The sequence below is a fragment of the Cyanistes caeruleus genome, chromosome 1 (genome assembly GCF_971803275.1).
Source record: "Cyanistes caeruleus chromosome 1, bCyaCae1.hap1.1, whole genome shotgun sequence".
Taxonomy (NCBI): domain Eukaryota; kingdom Metazoa; phylum Chordata; class Aves; order Passeriformes; family Paridae; genus Cyanistes; species Cyanistes caeruleus.
The window spans coordinates 3,434,508-3,453,570 of NC_141701.1; the positions used below are offsets into that span (position 1 = coordinate 3,434,508).

General features: G+C 45.0%; 1 protein-coding gene across 23 annotated transcripts in view; it reads left to right on the forward strand.

Annotated features, from left to right (window-relative positions):
* TSNARE1 (t-SNARE domain containing 1) overlaps positions 1-19,063 on the forward strand; it is a 449,654-nt gene that overhangs the window by 33,262 nt on the left and 397,329 nt on the right. For 12 of the 23 annotated variants that reach the window (XR_015283186.1, XM_086877018.1, XM_086877108.1 and 9 more), the window contains one exon: positions 10,536-10,587. The exons of 2 other annotated variants lie outside the window; for them this stretch is intronic. The gene's annotated coding sequence lies outside the window, so the exon portion shown is untranslated. The remainder of the gene's footprint in view (positions 1-10,535; positions 10,588-19,063) is intronic. 9 more of the 23 variants (XM_086876994.1, XM_086877025.1, XM_086877008.1 and 6 more) reach the window with 1 other exon arrangement.

A 19,063-nucleotide genomic window follows, 5' to 3' on the forward strand; every position in this document is an offset into this window, starting at 1 on the left:
TTGGACACTTCCAGGGATGGGGAAGCCACAGCTTCTCTGGGCACCCTGAGTCAGGGCCTCAGCATCCTCACAGGGAGAAGTTCCTTCCCTAATACCTATTTTTCCTAATATCTACTTCATGTTTTCAACTTCTATACACGGATGGGAGTCCTTTTTGGAAAGCTGGCAGTGGTGGATTTGGGCTCAGGTTGTGCTTTTTTGGGATTTGTGTTTATTGCAGTGACACGTGTGCCCTTCCTGTTCAGCCACTTTGCAGACTCGTGTCTCATCTCCCTGCTGGCTTTGCTTCCTCTAAACTTGTGGTGGGAGGACTGAAAGGACCTGGAGAGCCAGGGGAAACTCCTGACAGTCGCAGGAAAACCAAATCAGGATATTCCAGATCCAGTCTGAGGCAAGGATGATGACAGCAGGTTTGATTCCTGAGCTTTTCATTTGGCTTGGCATTTCTGATCTGATGGATTGGACAGACTCATCCTCTCCACTGGAAATCCAGACTGGGTGGGCTTGGTCTAGTGAAAGGTGTCCTGCCCATGACAGCAGAGTTGGAACCAGATGATCTTTAAGGTCCCTTCCCACACAAACCCTTCTGTATTTCTGTGATTCTCAGAAAAACAACTGCAGGATAATTGGACATGTGTGCCTCACTCTGAACTGGAGGCTGCTAGGGCTTCTCTGGCTGCCAGGCTAAGAGCCATAAATGCCTTGTGCTGTTGATAATACCAGCTGATAGGATCCCCCCTGATCCCATTTCCCTGGTGCAGGGATACCCACATCCACACTTGAGGAGCAGCATCGCTCCTGCTTCCCGCTTGAGCTCTGAGTTTCTCATCCCAAACTCTCCTGGCGAGGAAGAAAGCTCAGTGGATGAGAGGGGGTGGTTTTCTGTGCTGGCTGTAAGCAAGGAGACAGTCAGGCTTAGACCCTGGGAAAGCTCTGGTGATAGAGAAAAGGCTTTGGGGTCCACGTGAAGAGTTGTCTCTCTTTATCTGTGATTCCTTCAAAAGCTTTTCAAGCTTTTCTAACAAGCTTTGTGAGTATCTCCATCCTCCATTTAAATCCTGTTCCTTTCCATCCCTTAGCACTTCATAGAGAAGCAAGAAGTGACTCATTACACAGCCTACGAGGAAGCCTTAATGAATAAATGCATTTAAGAAAAAGAAGAAAAGGAAAAAAATACAGTTCTGTCTGGGTCAGACTGGTGCTTTTGCTGTCCTGAACTCTGAAAGAATAAGTTAGGCTGCTTCTTTTTATTTGCTTTTAATTAATTGAGTCACTTTTGTGCTGTTGTTAAGACTAATAGGACTTTGTTGGGACTAGAGCTGTGGGTTTGTGGGTTGCTTTTTCTATTTTGGGGCTTATTTGGTCTTAATTTGCTTGAAACATCAAGAGCAAAATTTGTAAGTCTCCCAGGTTTCTTCCTTTTCCCTTTCCCTGCTTTCTCCTTCAAACCTTGTTGCTGGCAGCATCACATGGGGAGAGCAGCAGTGAAGTGCCCTGTGGTGCTTTCTGCTCATCTTTGGCACTAATTGGAGCACAACGGTGTCTTTTGAGGCACCTGCAGTGTTTTGGAGGTTGGTGGGCTCCCCTTGCCTTGCAGAGCTGTGCTTTCCTGCCAAGTCCCTGAAACAATTCTGTTTATTTACTTTCCTTCCTTTGCTGCACTGATGGAAAGAGCCTTGGTGACACTTTTTGCTTTTTCTTCAGCAATAAAAGCACCACACAGACCTGCAGTTTTAAAACTAGAACTTGTGCATCCCCTTTCTTGTTTCTAAATGTTCTGCTCAGGCTGGAATCTCTGCTCAGGACTCCTGAACAGAGCAGGACACAATGCACGTATATATTTATATATGTCCTGAATTACATGAATTTAAAAAAAAATAAAATATAAAAAAAACCTATAAAATTTATGTAATGCATGAATTCAGTGCATGAATTTTGGAGTACATGAGAACAACAGGGGAAGTTGGCTGGTGGTTCTAACTGGGAATTACACTTGTTTTTATTTAAAGGTGGTGAAAAACATCCCTGCCCATGTCAGAGGGGTTGGAGAAGGGTTTTCTTTAAGGTCCTTTCCAACCTAAACCACTCTGTGATTCCATGGTACTGTAAGCCTTCATTTTGAAGATTCTCCTTGAATTCAAAATCTCATTAGTGCTCCTCTTCTCCATGAGCTCCAAGTCTGGTTTATTTTTTTTTTTTAATTGTTTAAATACAGCAAAGCAATGTTTTCAAAGGGAGGGAAGAGGGTGAGAAAGAAGTGTGGGTGCTCCTCGGAGATCGAGCTGATCCATTTTTGTCTTGTTATATATCATTTTAACTTAATGCTGTTATATTATTTCAGCTGTGCTTGGTTTTCAGATTGGGTGCAGATATGAAGTTGCTATAACAACATGATGATTCATACAATGCAAGCAACAATCTGCCTGGATTTATTTTTCTATCATGACGACTTAGATGTTTTTGGTGGGGATTTCTGTCTATTTTCAGATAGGCCCCGCCGTTATCTCTCTGCAGTGATTTGAGTTGGATTACCTGGACTTGAGGTGGTAACACCTGAGCTTGTGTAACAGAGCCAGAAGTCCTAAAGCACTCCCCAAAGGTCAGTGCTGCAAGTTTTAGGGTGGGAGATGGAGGCATGGAGATGTGGGGGGATGGTCCAAGCAGCTTCAGCGTGTCAGGTGTGCAAACACAGCACCTGGCACCTTGTGCCTGTGCTCAGCTGGTTTTCCATCTCACTTCTTCCTGCAGTGATAGAGCTGCCAGACTGATGATTCCTGACAGCCTCCTGATCCTGTTGTTTCGAAAGAGAAGCTCCAGTTGTTTTGAATTTCTCCTAGAAACATCTTGTCAGTGTTTCTGTTGCCACCTAAAGGTTCTCAGGAATCACTGGGGAGTTCAAGGATAGATCCAAAAATCATTAATGGAATCACAGAATGTTTTGGGTTGGAAGGGACCTTAAAGAAAACCTTATTCCAACCCCCTGCCATGGGCAGGGACATTTTCCACTATCCCAGGTTGCTCCAAGCCATGTCCAACCTGGCCTTGGACACTTCCAGGGGTGGGGCATCCACAGCTTCTCTGGGAAACTTGTGAAGGGGCCTCACCATCCTCATGGCAGAGAATTTCTTACTAAATCTAATCCAAATCTTTCTGCTTTCTGCTTAAATCCATTGCCACTTGTCCTGTCACTCCATGCCCTTGTCCAAAGTCTCTCTCCAGCTCTCTTGGAGCTCCTCTAGGACTGAAAAGGTGCTCTTAAGTCTGCCTGGAGCCTTCCCTTCTCTAGGTTGAACAACAGCAATTCTCTCATTCTGTCTTCATAGCAGAGATGCTCCAGAAGATTTAATTAATAAATCTGTTTATTTTAATTTTTTTTTTTTTTAATTGCAGTCTTCAGTAACAGAAATTCTTTGTTTAGGTCTTTTAATAGAAAATAAAAAGAAAAAAGAAATACCTAGAGAACTAGGGACGATTGATTTTTCTGTGAAAGATAAGAAATTATATAGAAAAATATACTTCCTGCCAATTTCATATTGCTTCTCCTTTAAAAGAGCAGTCGTGATGGGAAGTGTTTCAAGGTACCTCCAGACACTTTGTCAACTGCTCAGTTCTGAACCTTGAGGAATGGAAATAAATGTCTTGAGCTTCCAGAAGCTTCACACTGAGCTTTCTCTTTCCTCTCTCTTTTCTGTCCTAATGTTGGGAGTTTCAGATAACACAGAGAATCACAGAACCATGGAATGTTTTGGGTGAAAAGAGACCTTAAAGATCATTTTATTCTGACCCTACTTCCATGAGTGGGGGCACCTTCCACTACCCCAGGTTGCTCCAAGCCCTGTCCAACCTGGCCCTGAGCACTTCCAGGGATGGGGAGTCCTCAGCCTCTCTATGCAACCTGTGCCAGTGCCTCACCACACTTAAAGAATTTCTTCTCAATATCTGATCTAAAATTGCCTTCCTTCATTTACTTCTTCCCTGCTTTATTTACATCTGTAAATGTAGCAATGTGCTCTGGCAACTTTCTTGGAGGTTTTTTCTTTTCCATTTTTAAATATGAGATTTTTTTTTTTAATAAAGTGTATTTGTATTTCTTAATTTATATTTTCTTGCTAACAAATATAGTATTACTCGATTATTTTTTGGCATTTTTTTCCCCTGTGTAGAGCTGTAGCAGGGCTTGATGCCTTTTGGAAAACGCCTCTTCCTCCTTGCACAGTCCTGTGCTGATCTGAAAACCATCCAGAGATGAAAACAGGCTTTTGTCCAGCCTGCCTGTTCAGCTGGTGTCTCTTTATTTTCCCTGACAACTGGAATGCAGTTGATCCTGTAAAATGTCTGGGCTTTTTGTCCTGTCTAATTGTGTTAAACTGCATTTGCATCCTAAAGAGAGCGGCTGGGAGAGGATGTTGAAGCCTTATATGCATTTTTAAACTCATAAATGCCATCAGTGAAGTCTAAAACATCAGATAACTCACTCTGAAGGCCTTGCTGAAATGCACTGATGCCTTTACGCCTTTGTGAGTTGTCTTCCCCTGCATGGAGTCTCCAGATCCTACACTTGTTGCTGTCAGCTGTATTAGGGATAAGGAGGAATCATAACTGTGGAAACAGCCCTGGGGGCTGAAAATATCTGCCCACTATCCAGTGAATTTTGCAGTTTTGTAGGGGATCATGTTCTTGTTCCTATGGCAGGACTTTTGGTGCAGTGCAAGGAGCTGTTCCTGTGTCAGAGGAACCATCTCTTCTCCTGGTGTTTCTGAGCCCTGCCAACCCCCACTCCACCTTCTCAGCAATTGGATATTGGGGCACCACAATAAAAGTTCAGTAAAACTGGAAATAATGGAAAATATATTCCAGTCCATCACAACTTCTTCTGGAGGTGTGTTCCAAAAGTTTAAAGCATGTGAAGAAGGCAAGTCAGCGTGGTAGATGAGATATTGTAGGCATCACTAAGGGTTGTTGCTTTCACTTTGCTCCTGGGTATGGTTTTTATCCCTTGACCACACTGATCATCCTGACCAGATCCCACACAGCCTCTTCCATGCAGAAAGTTGTAGATTTCTCCTCCTGTGACTTCTTCTGCACATGGGATGAGAACTTTCATGGTTGGCTTGGTTTCTTGGAGGAAAACTGTTTCTGTTCATCACGGCCCTGAAATTTTAGCCTCTGACTCTTGGTGCTGTTGCTTCTTCCCTTGCCTGTGTTTTTTTCTGGGCACATGACAGAGCTTTGTCAGTCTGACACCCATGGCCTAGGACAAAAGACCGTGTCTCACCCAGCTCCTTACATGCACGTGAGCATTTCTGTGATGGGTGGAACGTGATTCTCCCTCTGAGTCATGCAATTGCTGTTTCCTTCTCTGAGAAATCTGGTAAAATCAGTAGAAGTAAGAGGAGGGAAGAAATGGAAAGTATCTCTGCATTTCAAGAGAAAAAGCAACAGCTCCCCCAGGGTGGTTGTTTTGGCAGCTATCTGCATCTCAATTTCAACCCCAAAATAGCCATCAAGTGCAGGCAGCTGTGTTTGCTCTCCCAAAAGGTGTCTGAGAGGGTGTCGGTTTTCTTGCTGTGGTCCTGATGATGTGATGAGCCATGAAGGAAATGTCAGCCACATGCACAAGGAAAAGAAAAATCAGTTGGGGTTTGCAGCACGACCTTGGGAATGTCTTGACTTGCCATATTGGATAGAGCTGCTGATCTGAGCTGGAGATGCAGTGTAAGACCAGCTGTAGCTCAGATATCAGGATTGGGCCCTGGTCTGGTAGTTCAGTGTTGTGTCTTTGCTCCAAACCTCTTTGTTGGTGTTGGTGTTGGTGTTGCATTGAGAGTGGAGATGTTTCCCCAGGTGGTTCAAATAGAGGGCCACCAAGCTGATCACGGGACTGGAGCTATGGAGACAGGCTGAGAGAGTTGGGGTTGTTCAGCCTGGGGAAGGGAAGGCTCCAGTGAAAGCTGAGAGCCCCTTCCAGTGCCTGAAGGGATTCCAAGAGAGCTGGAGAGGGACTTTGGACAAGGGCATGGAGTGATTTAACAAAAGCAAATAGCTTCAGAATGAAAAGAGGGCAGGTTTATATTAGATATTAAGAAATTCTTCCCTGTGAGGGTTGGGGGTGCTGCAACATGTTGCCCAAAAATGCTGTGGATTTCCCATCACTGGAAGTGTTCAAGGCCAGGTTGGCCAGGGCTTGGACCAGGATGTTCTTTAAGGTCCCTTCCAACCCAGTCCATTCTGTGATTCTCAGAAGTTTTTTCTCCTTAGGGATGCCCAGCTTTGTGAGGTGTCATTGTGTGTTGTTGCCCCTGAACTTTGTGTTTGCTGCCACCTGTCCCCTGAGGCTTTTGCAGAGATTGAATCAATTTTGTTCTGGTTTCCATTTTTTACTTCTCTCATGTCTCTCATGATGGCACAGCCAGAACATGTGTGAGCTCTTCAGCAATTATTTCCTGAGAAAACCTCATGGTTGCCTTTTCTTTTTCCAAGACATCTGGAAACCACCATTCCTCTGGTTCTCTCATAGCCATTTATATTGGAGGATGATTGTCACCCCTGTGCATGGAGGAAACTGCTCTAAAAGCAGCTTTGCTGTGTCTGAGGCAGGGGCAGGTCTGCTGGAGCAGTGCTGGTGTGGCTGGAACCCTGCTCTGAAGCCTGGCAGCAGCTGGAAATGCAGTTTCCCATTAGCCCCTTCAGCTGTTGGAGTCTCTTGACGTGACACAGGGAAGTTTCTGCCTGATGGATTTCAGGGAGTGAGGCAAGGGTGGGTGTACATTTAAATTTTAATTCTGCATGACGGAAGATGCTTGAGAGACCATCATATTAATTTCAAAACTCTTCAGGATTGTGCATATTTTGCTGGAATGGTGCAATGGGTTGGCTGGGGAATAAGCAAGCGAATCAAGGATTTGCAGAACAGTAAAACTAACCACACAGACATGAGTTAGTCTGCACAGCCTCTCAGTAACCACCTGTGTGTCTTCCTTGACCCTGTTCCTACCCCTAGGAAAAAGATTCTGACCCTGGAGGATCCTTTCATCCTCTGTATTTTGGGTGGGAGTTACTGGATTGGAAGGACTTCCAATCTTCCATCTTCCACTGGTCCCATCTGCTCATTCATCCTCCAGGAGAAGTGGGGTGGATGTCATGCCAGCAGGAACTGACATTAGAAATCTTCATGTCTGGTGCCTGGGCATGGCAGAGGGGAGGGCATGGAGAATTCCCAAAAGGGCAGCTCAGTAATGGAAGGTGGTGGCTTCAGCTGGAGCAGAGACATCTCCTCTCCAGTTTCCTTGCAGCTGAGATTTGACAGCATTCAAACTTCAGATAACCTCTATGTGAAAGCCTTTGCTTGCTCAAAAAGTGGGAGCTGGTTGCGATCCAGAGATGCCATTTTGGGCTGGGAGGAGGAACACAGATCAGCACAGACAGTATGTGCAGGACCATGGGTGTGGTGGCTCAGCATCAGGGAGTGAGGAAGCCTGGATTCCTCTCTCCATATCAAAAATATTGGTACAAGAGGTGTTCACGGGAGTGTTTGTGTTGATTGGGCTTGGTCCTGTCCTGGTTTCCACCCCAGAGGCTCTTTAGGTTTTTGGAATATTAGGTACATCATGGTTGTGATGCAGTTTGGGGACATTCCTGGAGAACCCAGCAGGGAAATTCCTCCAGACAGCAGTTGATTGGACATTGTACAAGTGAGATGCAATCTGTGCCTCCACCTCAGGAATTGTGTTGTTGCTATTCTTTTTTTAAATTTTTTTTTTTAATAAATATTGTGTTTGTGTACTTGGATGACATTTCCCATTCAAAAATGGAGGCAAAAAGGAATGTGTCACTCACACCCAAGGCACTGGGTGCATAACTCAGGAGAATTACTCATAAAGCCTCAACCTCATTATCCAGCTATGAAGGATTTCTGCCACCTTTCCTGAGTCTGGCCACAGTCCTGAAATTAATCTCAATTAAACAATCCTGATGGCATTTCCTCTCTCAGTGCAGGCAGAAATCATTTTGTCCCGTGGCTGAATGCTTCAAACAAAGATGAAAATAGACAAACCCCCTCAAAAAACCCTAAGTATAATAATTAATCTGGTGCATTTGGGGTGTTAGAAAAGGATGCTCCCATCCCAGTTCCAAGCAGATGGTGGAGTGCGCAGCACAGGTGGAGCGAATTGTGGAAGACTCAATGCACCAGCTGAGAAGTTGAGGTGGTTTCCCTTGTGGAAAACCCTATCTCAGGAGGAGGGATAACTTCCCCTTTTGGGGAGCAGATGGGATCTGGAATTTCAGTGTCCTTGTGGGCACTGGTAGGATGAGCCGAGTTTTGGATCTTCTGAAGTACCTGCTGCTGTATTTCTTTCTCCTGCTGGAGTCACCTGGGTTTTGGCTACTCTTAGTGATATCCTGCAGGAAACAAGGATAGTGAGCCTGTGATGGTTAAATCCAGACATAAATGCACCTGTTACCTGCTTCTCATCATACTCTTCCTAATTTATTTCTTTTCCTGTAGCAGAAAAGAATGGCCTGTGAAGTCACAAATTTCCAGCTCTCAGCCCCTGGTTTCTGGTTTTCTTTCTAAAGAAGCAGGGTGAAGGAAAGGGGCTCTGGGATGTCCAGGAGGAAAAAGCATCCTCATAACCAGAGCAGTGATGATGTGGCTCAACAAGAAGCTGGAACCAGGATGTCCTGGGCCAAACAAGGGGACTGGCAGGCTGCACATCACCATGTCCTGCCCACTCTTCCCAAGCAGCAAGTGACAGGACAAGAGGAAATGGTCTCAGTTTGCATCAGGGAGGTTTAGATTTGAAACTAGGAAAAATTTCCTCACTGAAAGGTTTTTCAAGCATTGGAGGAGGCTACTCAGGGACATGGTTGAGTCACCATTCCTGGAGGTATTTAAAGATGTGTGGATGTGGCACTTGGGGACATGGGTTAGTGGTGCCTTGGCAGTACTTAGTAGTTGCACTAATGGATCTGAAAGGTCTTTTCTAACCTAAATTATTCTGTAATTCTAGGAAGCTGAGAGCATCTCTTCTGTCAGTTGCTGGCTATGACTGGTGGTTTTAAAAAGTTTGTATTTTCCCTTTTATCTTGCCAAAGGACACAAAAGTGCTGCTGGGCACGTCCCAAGTGTGGGACACTGAAGGATGAAGTGGATTAGCACTCATCTGCTATTGAAGACCACAGCAAACAAGAAGGGATGGAGTGGGAGGATTGAGCTGAGTTGCCCCGTGGTGATTTCCATGGGTTAAACGGGCAGGTCGTTGGGAATTACATCCTCCAGATGTAACAACTCAATAAGATCAATGTTTACAAAACCCCTCACACAATTGGTTCCAAATCTTGATTAAACCTCGAGGCTGGTTGTCCCCAGCCTGCTCAGTAACACACACTCACTTGTTGCAGTACCTTTTGATGTTTCTCCCTCCGAGCAACAAGAAGCTGCTGCTCTGGGAGGGGAAAATCCTCTGTCACAGTGTGTAATTGGCTTGGTGTATTTGCACAGAGGTCACCAAGGGCTGGGATTGCTGCTCAGCTGCTCTGGGCAAATATAAATCATTGCTGCAATTTTATCTCTGAATTTTTCTCTCTGGGGAAATTGCTTCCTTTTTTTTTTATTTTTTTTATTTTTTTTTTTCAACTGAGCTTTCTGTATAGAGCATGTGTGTAGGAAGTATATGGCATTTGTATAGGAAGTATTTATTAATGCAAAAGGATTTTAAAGTGTTCAGCCCACAGTGACCAGAGCCGAAGGCAGTGTGTGAAGGGTTTCCTCACTGGTGTTAATTGAGCAAAGCAAGTAGGCGTATTAATTAAAAGGCCTTTTGTGAGCTCTTGAGAGCTGCCTGGTGCTTGTCTAATGCAGGACCTGCCCCTTGGGGTTGTACCAGTGCTTTTTCCTGGCAGCAAACTTGGCTGCTTTTGTAACCAGGAGGTGTTGTTTCTAGAATAAAAGCTAAAATTGGAAATTCTTGGAAGGTAGGAGTGTGTGTACATGTTTGAAGGCCAGCAGGAGAGAGAAAGAAGCGGCTGGTGAGAAATGCCAAGACTTTGATTCAGCAGGGTTCTCCCTGTTCTCTCAAATCTGACACACAGAAATGCTTAACTGGATTGTGGCCAGAGTGTTCCTCCCACAGCAGGTGCGGGATCTTAAAGAAGACTGGACACTTAAACAAGTGATTCTCATTTTCCATTGAAGGTTTTGATTTGTTATTTATTATTCTTGCAGGTGTCCTGCCAACAATTACAATCTCCTGCTTTTATGTAGTTGCTAATCTGGAAATATTAAAACCTTCTAGGAATTTTAAAGATTTATACCAACTTTCTTTTGAAAAGGAGGTGCTGTTCCCCATGTTCAGCAGTGATGTTTTGAGGAACCAATTGTTCTTTTTGTACCTGTTCCTACAGCCCAGCTCAGAGGCTGCAGGATGTGACTGGATATCAGAGCTCTTGGTGCTGATGGTGGCCATGTCCTTAACCATGACACTGAAATAGGGTTTTTTCCCAGTACTTATCAGTTGTCTTGCTTTTTCTTCCAGATTAGAAGAAAGTCTTGTGTGCCCCAGGAGAGCAGGACTTGGTAAGCAGCTGGTAAGAGCATCTCTTCAGGAGGGGGTCATCTGAACATGGGGCTCAGGCAGATGCAAATAAAATTTTGCCCTTGAGAAACTTTTTTTTTCCCATGACTTTCATTTTGTAGGAGTTTCACTCTCTTTTGGACCTAGTTGCCAAAAGGGAGAGCTGGTTTATGGAAGGTTTTGCTGGTGAGGCTGAGGAGGGAGTACTTTATCTTTGCTCATATGGAAAGCAACCTTATCCAAGAGTTGTCTCAGAGCTTTGCCCATATTTTCGTGTTCTCCCTGTGTTCTCATTGTGCTGATCCTTTGCTGGTTCCACGTCTCTGATCTCTAGAGCAAACCATGCACAGGAATAAAATAAACATAGAGAATGGCAGTGCTTTGAAACTTGTGTGCTTGAGGATGCCAGGCAGAATTTGAACCATGGAATAGTCTGGGTTGGAAGCAACTTTTGAAGGTTATAAAATCCAACTCCCCTTCAATGAGCAGGGACATCTCCAACTTAATCTGGTTGCTCACAGCCCCATCTCACCTGACCTTGAATCTTTCCAGGGATGGGGCACCTGCCACCTCTGTGGGCAACATTTGGTCTTACCAAAATCTTTTTTCTTGCCTGAACCCCTAACCTCTTTCAGTTTGAAACCATTACCCTGACACTACAGGCCCAACTAAATCCATCCCAAATTTCCTGAAATCAGTGAGAACTTTATTGTTCTGTAGGTCTTGAGGTTTTACTTCATGCTCCTCATCCTGGAAGCTCCTGCCAGGGTGGCAAAGCCTTGTTGGTCTCCTTGAGCAGTGTGAAAGACAAGCAGGGGCGTGCTGGTCCCATGCCACACTGGTGGGATGTTTCCACTGGATGCTCAGTGTTTCCCCCTCAGGGGAATTGCTTTTTGCTCCAGCAGCAGATCCAGCCGTGGCAGATCCATTTGTGGGCAGCACAGCCACGGCCAAGTTCCTCTGGCTTTTTTTGGGACTATTCTGCCCCTCCCACCAGGTTTACCTCCCCTTGGAGGCATAGGGAGAGTTATAGGACTCCTCCTTGGTGACCCTGGAGACAGAAATTTATTCATCCCCTGTAAGGCTGGTGTTTAGGGAGGGAGCAGTGCTTTGTGTAATTATTCTGTCACCTTTGGCAGTACCAGTGCTGAATCAGTGTGATGGGTGTCCCCTTTGATACAGGTGATGTTTCCCTAAATACCAGTGCTCAGTGCCCCTGAGTCTCCTCACAGCAGTACTGAGAAAAGAGCTTTAGTGGTGTTACTGCTGCCCTGAATAGTCCCCCAGCACCATGTCTGGCTGGAGAGAGAGAGAACATAAATTGTCCTCCCACAAGGGACTGGACTGAAAACCAGAGGATCTGGCTTTCAGCATGAGCTAGTCATGCCTTAAAACAAATTTTGCTGAGGATATCTTTTCTCAGTTTTATGGCTTTCCCTTCCCATCTCTTACTTCCATGTGCAATTTTTTCTGTGTGGCAGAAAGGAGCTGGTACATGGGAATGTGGCCCTTGGGAGCAACCTGGACCAATGGGTTAGAAAGCTGTAGTCAGCCAGGTGGTGGGACAGATTGTTTCAGCAGTGAGGGGGAAAATAACTGTTGTGCCATCCCTGTGTGGGTGACCAGCCTTGCCCTTGCTGGATCTGGAGTCACGAGCCTGGGGCAGGGCATTGGTGGTGGTGAATTGTAAAGAACACCAGGTGTGATGAATGTGCAAGTCCTGTGGTGCTATGAGAGCTGCCATGGTGTCAGCCAAGCTGGGGTCAGGATCTCTCTCCCCAGCTGTTATGATGGTGTTTGGCTGTGTTGACAACACTTTAGCCCCCGTCAATTTGTTGACCAGTCCAGTCCTGTCACTGTCCCTGTGTTGTCTTTGTGCTCTTGCACACTCATTGATTGCCTTCTCCCCACCCCATGTGTACCAGGGGTCTGTTGCTCATCCTGTCTATCTGCTGTATGATGAGAAAAGTGGATGGAAACTCTTCAGGAAGAGTCACACACTTCAGGTTGAGTGTGGAATGCCCTTGAAAATCTCACTGCTTGGTAGCCACATGTGGTGCTTTGGGAGCAAAGCTATAGAAGGACATCATTGCAGCAGAGAGTCCAATGCTCAGATTTGTTCTTGCTCAGATTTGTTCTTTTTCACCTCCTGATACCCTGGAAGTCCAGGCAGTGGAGTTGTTTTTACCTTTTCATGCTCTGTGATGAACGAGCACCAAGTGAAGGCAGTTTTGCTGGAAGGGCTGCACAGGGCACAAGCACAAGGTGCTCCCTGGCCCCAGCCCTTCATCCACATGACCAAGTGTTTGCCGCAGGCTGCTGAGGTCTGGAGAGGTCTCTCCTTGCTAAGTAGACCAGCAGGGTCCCCCTGGGGACTTGGTTCAACTGGCCTGACCTGTGCCTCAGCCATTCAGGTGATGCAAGTAAGAGGTTGGCTGGGGCTAAGCTTCTGCCTGGATTTGTGTCCAGCATCAGCTTCACTGCCCAAACTTTTTGTGTGTTACTGAGTGGTTTTCTGTCTTTGTCTGGTCATTGGTGCTTTCTGTTATAGGCACTGTAATTGGAAAAATTGTGTTTTTATCAGTCATAAATGTACATCAGTGTGCACACAACAATTCATAAAATAAACCTTTATTTTATGGTTTAAAACATGTATGGTTTTTAAACATGTAACATCCATGTGTTGATGTCCTCATTGTGCCCAGGTCCTTGCTAGATCTCATTGCATTTTCTCCTTGTCCCCATCTTTCTGGTCTTTTCAAGTGCCAGTGGTGAACCTCACAAATGCTGCTGCTTTTCATGAGCTGTTCTCTCATGTGCTGATTTTGTCTTTAGGGGTGTCAAGGACCTGGGCACTTTCTTTGTCCAAGGGCAGATACAAGGGGTCAAAGTTGGCGATGGGACAAGAGGAAATGGCTTCAAGTGGTTCCAGGGAAGGTTTAGATTTGATATTGGGAATAATTTCTTCACTAAAAGAGCAGTCAAGCATTGAAACAGGCTGCCTAAGGAAGTGGGAGAGGGATTTAATAGGTGTGCAGATGTGGCACTTGGGGACACAGCATAGTGGTGGCCTTTGCAATCAATGCTTGGTTAAAGCTGTGACTTGATGATGTTAAAGGTCTTTTACGACCTAAACAATTCCATGGTTCTTTGTGGACTCCTGGAGCACTTGGCCTGCCATTGCTCCCCTCTCAGCGAGCTGCTCCGAGCCCTCACCACACACTGGTGATCCCTGGTTGTGACACTGCTCTGTGGGATTTCCTCTGTGGAAAGGAAAAAGAGCCATTATGCAACACCCTTGTGTGGCTGTCCCAGCTGTCAGCATGTGATGTGAGCACTGTGGTGACCCATAAACCCTTCTCCCTGGATGGTGGGTTAATCTGATAACTACCCATGCCTGCCTTCATCAGGATGTCCTGGCATTCAGTGCACTCCCCTCAGAGCAATGGGCAGTGTCATCAGGCTGCTGGCACATTTTGTGTTTTCTCAAACCAGTTTCCTGGCCAACATTCCAGCGCTGGGGTGGTTTCTGGCCGGATTTCCTCCATGTGGTGGTCCCTGCTCAGTGAGCAGAGCTGGCTGCGCCTCCACAAAGCCTGCGGCTCCCATCTTGCTGCTTTTCCCCTGCATCTCAATCCTTGCATTCCTGCAAGAGAACAAGATAATCTCTGTGCTGGTTTTGTAGCAAACTCTCCTCAAAGTGACAGCCGTGGGCAAGGCCGTGTGGATGTGGTGTGCTGGGATTGCTGATTTCCTGGGCTGCCGTCCTTATCTCCTTAGCACTCAGAGTTGCTGCTCTGAGCTCCCTCAGTTGTCTTCCTTGAGAAACGCTGCCTCCAAGTAACCAGGGATCTGCACAAATTCCCTGGTCTTCCCTGAAGAAGTAGGAAGGTGTTCTCCCACTTGAGTGGTGTGCTTTGTTTTTGGCAGAGCCGAGCGTGCAAATAGAGGGAAGGTTTCCATTGTTGGATGCGAACGCTGCTGTCTGGCTGTGGGAGGTGTCTGCCGTGCACCACATGGGAAGAGGGTTTCTTGTGATTTGGGAGTGCTCCTCAGATGGGGAAAACCTGGGTGCTGAGGAAGGATTTCTAATCAGAAGGCTGGAGCACCTCTCCAGGATGAAAGAGTTGGGGCTGTTCTGCCTGGAGAAGGCTCCAGGGAGACCTTTGAGCCCCTTCCAGTGCCTAAAGATGCTAAAAGAGACCTGGGGAGGGACTTTGAACAAGGGATGGAGTGACAGAACAGGAGGGAATGGCTTCAGACTGACAGAAGAGAGATTTAGATTAGAGATTAGGAAGATGTGAGGAAGGTGAGGCCCTGGCACAGGTTTCCCAGAGAAGCTGTGGCTGCCCCATCCCTGGAAGTGTCCAAGGCTGGGCTGGACAGGGCTTGGAACAACATGGGATAGTGGAAGGTGTCCCTGCCCATGGCAGAGGGTTACAATAATGTCTTCTTTAAGGTCTCATCCAACCTGGATCCTTCTATGATTCTATGTTTTTTCCTTTGAGATGTGGGGAAATACAGATAAGTGAAATTACAGTTGTTGCAGTAGCTATTACTAAGGACAGCTCCTGGATGTTTGTAATCTTCAAAAAATGAGATTAATTTCCACTGCATATTAAGGGATTGATGGAAGCTTTCCTGTGCTGGGAACCAAGCACCAGCACCTGAAAACACATGGATCTGGATATTAATGTCTTTCCCACATCTCACACTATGGGAGCATCTCAAGTCACCTCTTTTCCAGCCTAAAAATGTTCTCTTTTTCTTCTAAAGTGTGGTGGGGGAAAGATGAAACTGTTCTTGCCCTTCCTTTACCAAATGGCAGCCAACTTATTGTTGGGATTCTGTGATAGGGTTGAGGATTTGACCTGTCTTATTTATGCATGCAATTTTTGAAGGAGAGGAGTTAATTTTTCCCTTTTGACCTGGAATTTACAGAAACTCAGGTCCCAAAATCAGGAGCAGGTGCCTCCTTGTCTTAAGGCAGAGGCAACCATGAGGCTACCTTCATTTCTGCAGCGAGTGAATCTGCCCTGTGTCAGGCCAGACTTTTTGGCTGCAGCCTCCATTTTGCAGGGCACATCAGTATATTTTGAATTATCTACATCCCCGTGCCTTGCAGCTTTCTGTTTGCTCCTATTTGCCACATTTGTATTTTTTTTTGGTGTCTTTTAAAAACATCTCTTCCCCACACAGGCAGGTTCCTGTGCTGGTTTGGGATGACAGCCTAGGGCTGGTGTTGTGCAAGGTACCAGCAAAAGAGGTAAATCCAGATGTCCCTTTATTTTCCTGAGCAGAGAGGAAGAAGCTGATGTGAGTTCCTTCTGCCTTTAGAGATCCAAAAGGCTGAATGTATTTATATCTCAGCTGAATGAAATGGCAGCCCTCCAGCTTGCTTGCTGCAAAATTGAGGTTATTTTATGGAGCCATGACAGGGATCTTTCCTCTCCTTTTTGGTCCTCTCACAGTATGTAAAGATGGAGATATCATCTAAGGGGTGGTGTTAGAGCGAGTGCTCTGGGAGTCACAGAATCCATAAAATGCTTTGGCTTGGAAGGGACATTAAAGATCATCTTGTTCCAACAACAAAATGCTCTTCCAAACCTACACACAGTTCAACATTGTGATCAGCATCCCTTGGAGATGGATCACAATGTTGAACTGTGTGTAGGTTTGGAAGAGGATTGTGTTGGCAGCTACAGAGCAGAGGGAAGGCAAACAAGCAGTGATTGCACAGGAACAGTCTCCAGAGCCCAAAAAATACCCAGCATCAAACACTAGGAGGAGGAAACCCTGTGGCACCATCCAAATCTGTTGAACGAATTCCAAGGGAAAGGACATCACTCTCTTCTAAAACGACAGTTTTTCTATAAATTTTGAAGTGCGGATGAAACTTTGAAATTCTCTGTGACTTCCCAACTCAACTCTGCTTCCCACTCTCATTTTCCAGATAGCTACAACCCATAGCAGGGCAGGAGAGCTCATAAAGTCAAGGAGGGTCGGGGTAGGGAAGGGGAGAGGCCATGGCACAATGCCCGTCACTTAGGGAGAGCATTTTAGCATTTCAAGATGTTTTGAATCAATGTTTATGGTTTTAAAGTTGTTCCTGCAGGTTGGTTTATGCCATCAATCCCTGTCTCCTCAGCAATGCAATTGCCTGAGATGATCTGCTCTGACTCAAGCTGGCCAGCCAGGAAGGATCTTGTTCTGGGAACTTTTGAGTTAGGACTGTATTTTAAGGTAGAAAAAAGTGTTCTCTGTCTGTTTTGAGAGAGCAGCTGGGAAGCAGATAAAGAAATCTATCAATTTTGGTTTTTAAACAGAATATAAAAATAAATAAACTCAGAAATAAATAAGGAAAACCTGCAAGGAGAGAATTGAAAAAGTTCAACTTCAGCGCTGGTGTATGTGAATATTATTCCAAAGGATCAGAGCACCTTTGTCAAATGCAAAATATTGTCTGTGCCTGCTGGCATTGCTCATTCCCAATAAGGTGCAGTTGTTCAGTAAATGGTCACAATTTGGGGGGATAAAATATCTAGAAGTGATTAAAAAGCAATTTAAAATATCTGTGCTTTCCCATTAAGCTGTTGCCGGGGGCATTGAACAGTCTGTTTCCTCCCCTGCACTTAGAACCAGCCTTTTGTCCCACTGGAGGCATTTTTATAATAAAAATACATAAAATTACGTCATGTATCGACCAAAGCTCAGTTAACTTAAGAACGTGCAGGACCTCTATTTTATAAACAAAAACCTGTGGCTGTGGACATTGATTTCTGTAGGAATGAGTAAATTTGGCATATCACTGTATTTTTAAATAGCTCCATACCCTCCCAGTGCCAGTCAAGGAAAGATGTTATTTCCATTCTTTCTCTGACCCTTAAACTGGACAAGAAAAACCCTGTGTTTTTTTCCCTTTCCCTCTTCCTTCCCTTCCTTTTCCTGTTCTTTTATTTTATTTTCCCTCAGTGTCTACAGAGCTGCCTTTTTTCCTTCCTTTCTGCCCTTCCATCTTTCTTTTTTCCCCCTTCCTTCCTTTTGCTTGCCCTCCTGTGTCTGCAGTGAAAGCAGGCTAAACAAAGAAGCTCAGTGCTGGAAAAGTCTACAAGACACAAATCACATAACAGAAAGAACTGTTAAAGATCACCAAGTCAAATGATCAGGGACCTTCTCAACCACATCACATTGCTCAGAGCCCCATCCAACCTGGCCTGGAATGTTTCCAGGGATGGGGTATCCATCACCTCTCTGGGAAGCCTTTTCTGGTGTTTACCACCAACTCTGTAAAAAATTTCCTCATTATCTAATCTTAACCAACCTTCTTTTACCTTAAAACCACTCCCCCTTGTCCTATCACAGCAAGCCCTGCTGAAAAGTTTTCCCCACCTTTCTTGTCAGTGCAGTGGGAGATTTTTAGAAGAAAATGGTTCTTAGAGTGTTCAGGCCAGTTTGGTTGGAGCTCTAGCAACGTGGCCTGGTGGAAGGTGTCCTTGCCCATGGCAGAGTGTTGGAATTGGATGGTCTTGAAGGTCCCTTCCAACCCAAACCATTCCATGATTTGAAATGCAGTTCCTTGGCTGAGGTGAAGTTTTCTCTGACCTGGCCTGGAGATGCTGTTGGCCTTGACTGAACTGTTTTTTTCTCTCAAAAGCACTCTCACAAATGTCATTTCTGATAAACAGCTCAAATTATCTTTTAAGAACTATATTTATAGTAACTTATGTAGTCTCTGCTGCTGCTATAGTGTAGCCATAAGTCAAAGCAAACCTTTACTGTCTAATTTAGCAGGTACTTAAATATGGTGAGAGATTAATATGGGTGGGGGGAGGACATTCTACAGGCTGATGGGATATTTGCAATATACTTTAAAAATTTGGGTTTGTAATTATTTATTAGAGAACAAGGGGAGGAAAAACTCTGGGTAGCAGAGAAATTGACTCATGGTATTGAAGCGATAAACAATTTTCTCCTTAAAAAACCCAAAAGACTGTGTTTTGCAATAGCTTTTGAAAGCTAATATTTACAGGACTGGAAGTTGATAGACTTTCTGTTATGTCCTAACTGATTTTGATGGGGAAGAGATTTCTGAGTCTGTCACACCCAGTTAAATCAGCTTTGGCAGTGCTCTGACAGGGTTTGTGAGGATCTGACGTTATCCAGGGAGAAGTGCACTGGCACAGACCCGTGCTGTGAACCCACACATAATTTTTCTGTGATTTCTGCAGTAGCATCTCCCTCTAATGAAGGCAAAACAAACAAAACCCCAACTTTTGAAAAGTCATGGCCTGGTTAAAGCTAACCTTGACTTTTCTGTCTTTTATGATTAAGTTCTCCTGTGGCTTTTTTTGTCCTGTTTCTGCCTGTAGATATTATGAAGAAATCTTGAGCTTTGGTATAAAATACAACTCTGTGTTTTAAAAACTCTACCTCTTTTTACTTAAAGTAATTGAAACTTTGTTTTAATGCATTCAATACCTATATATCCC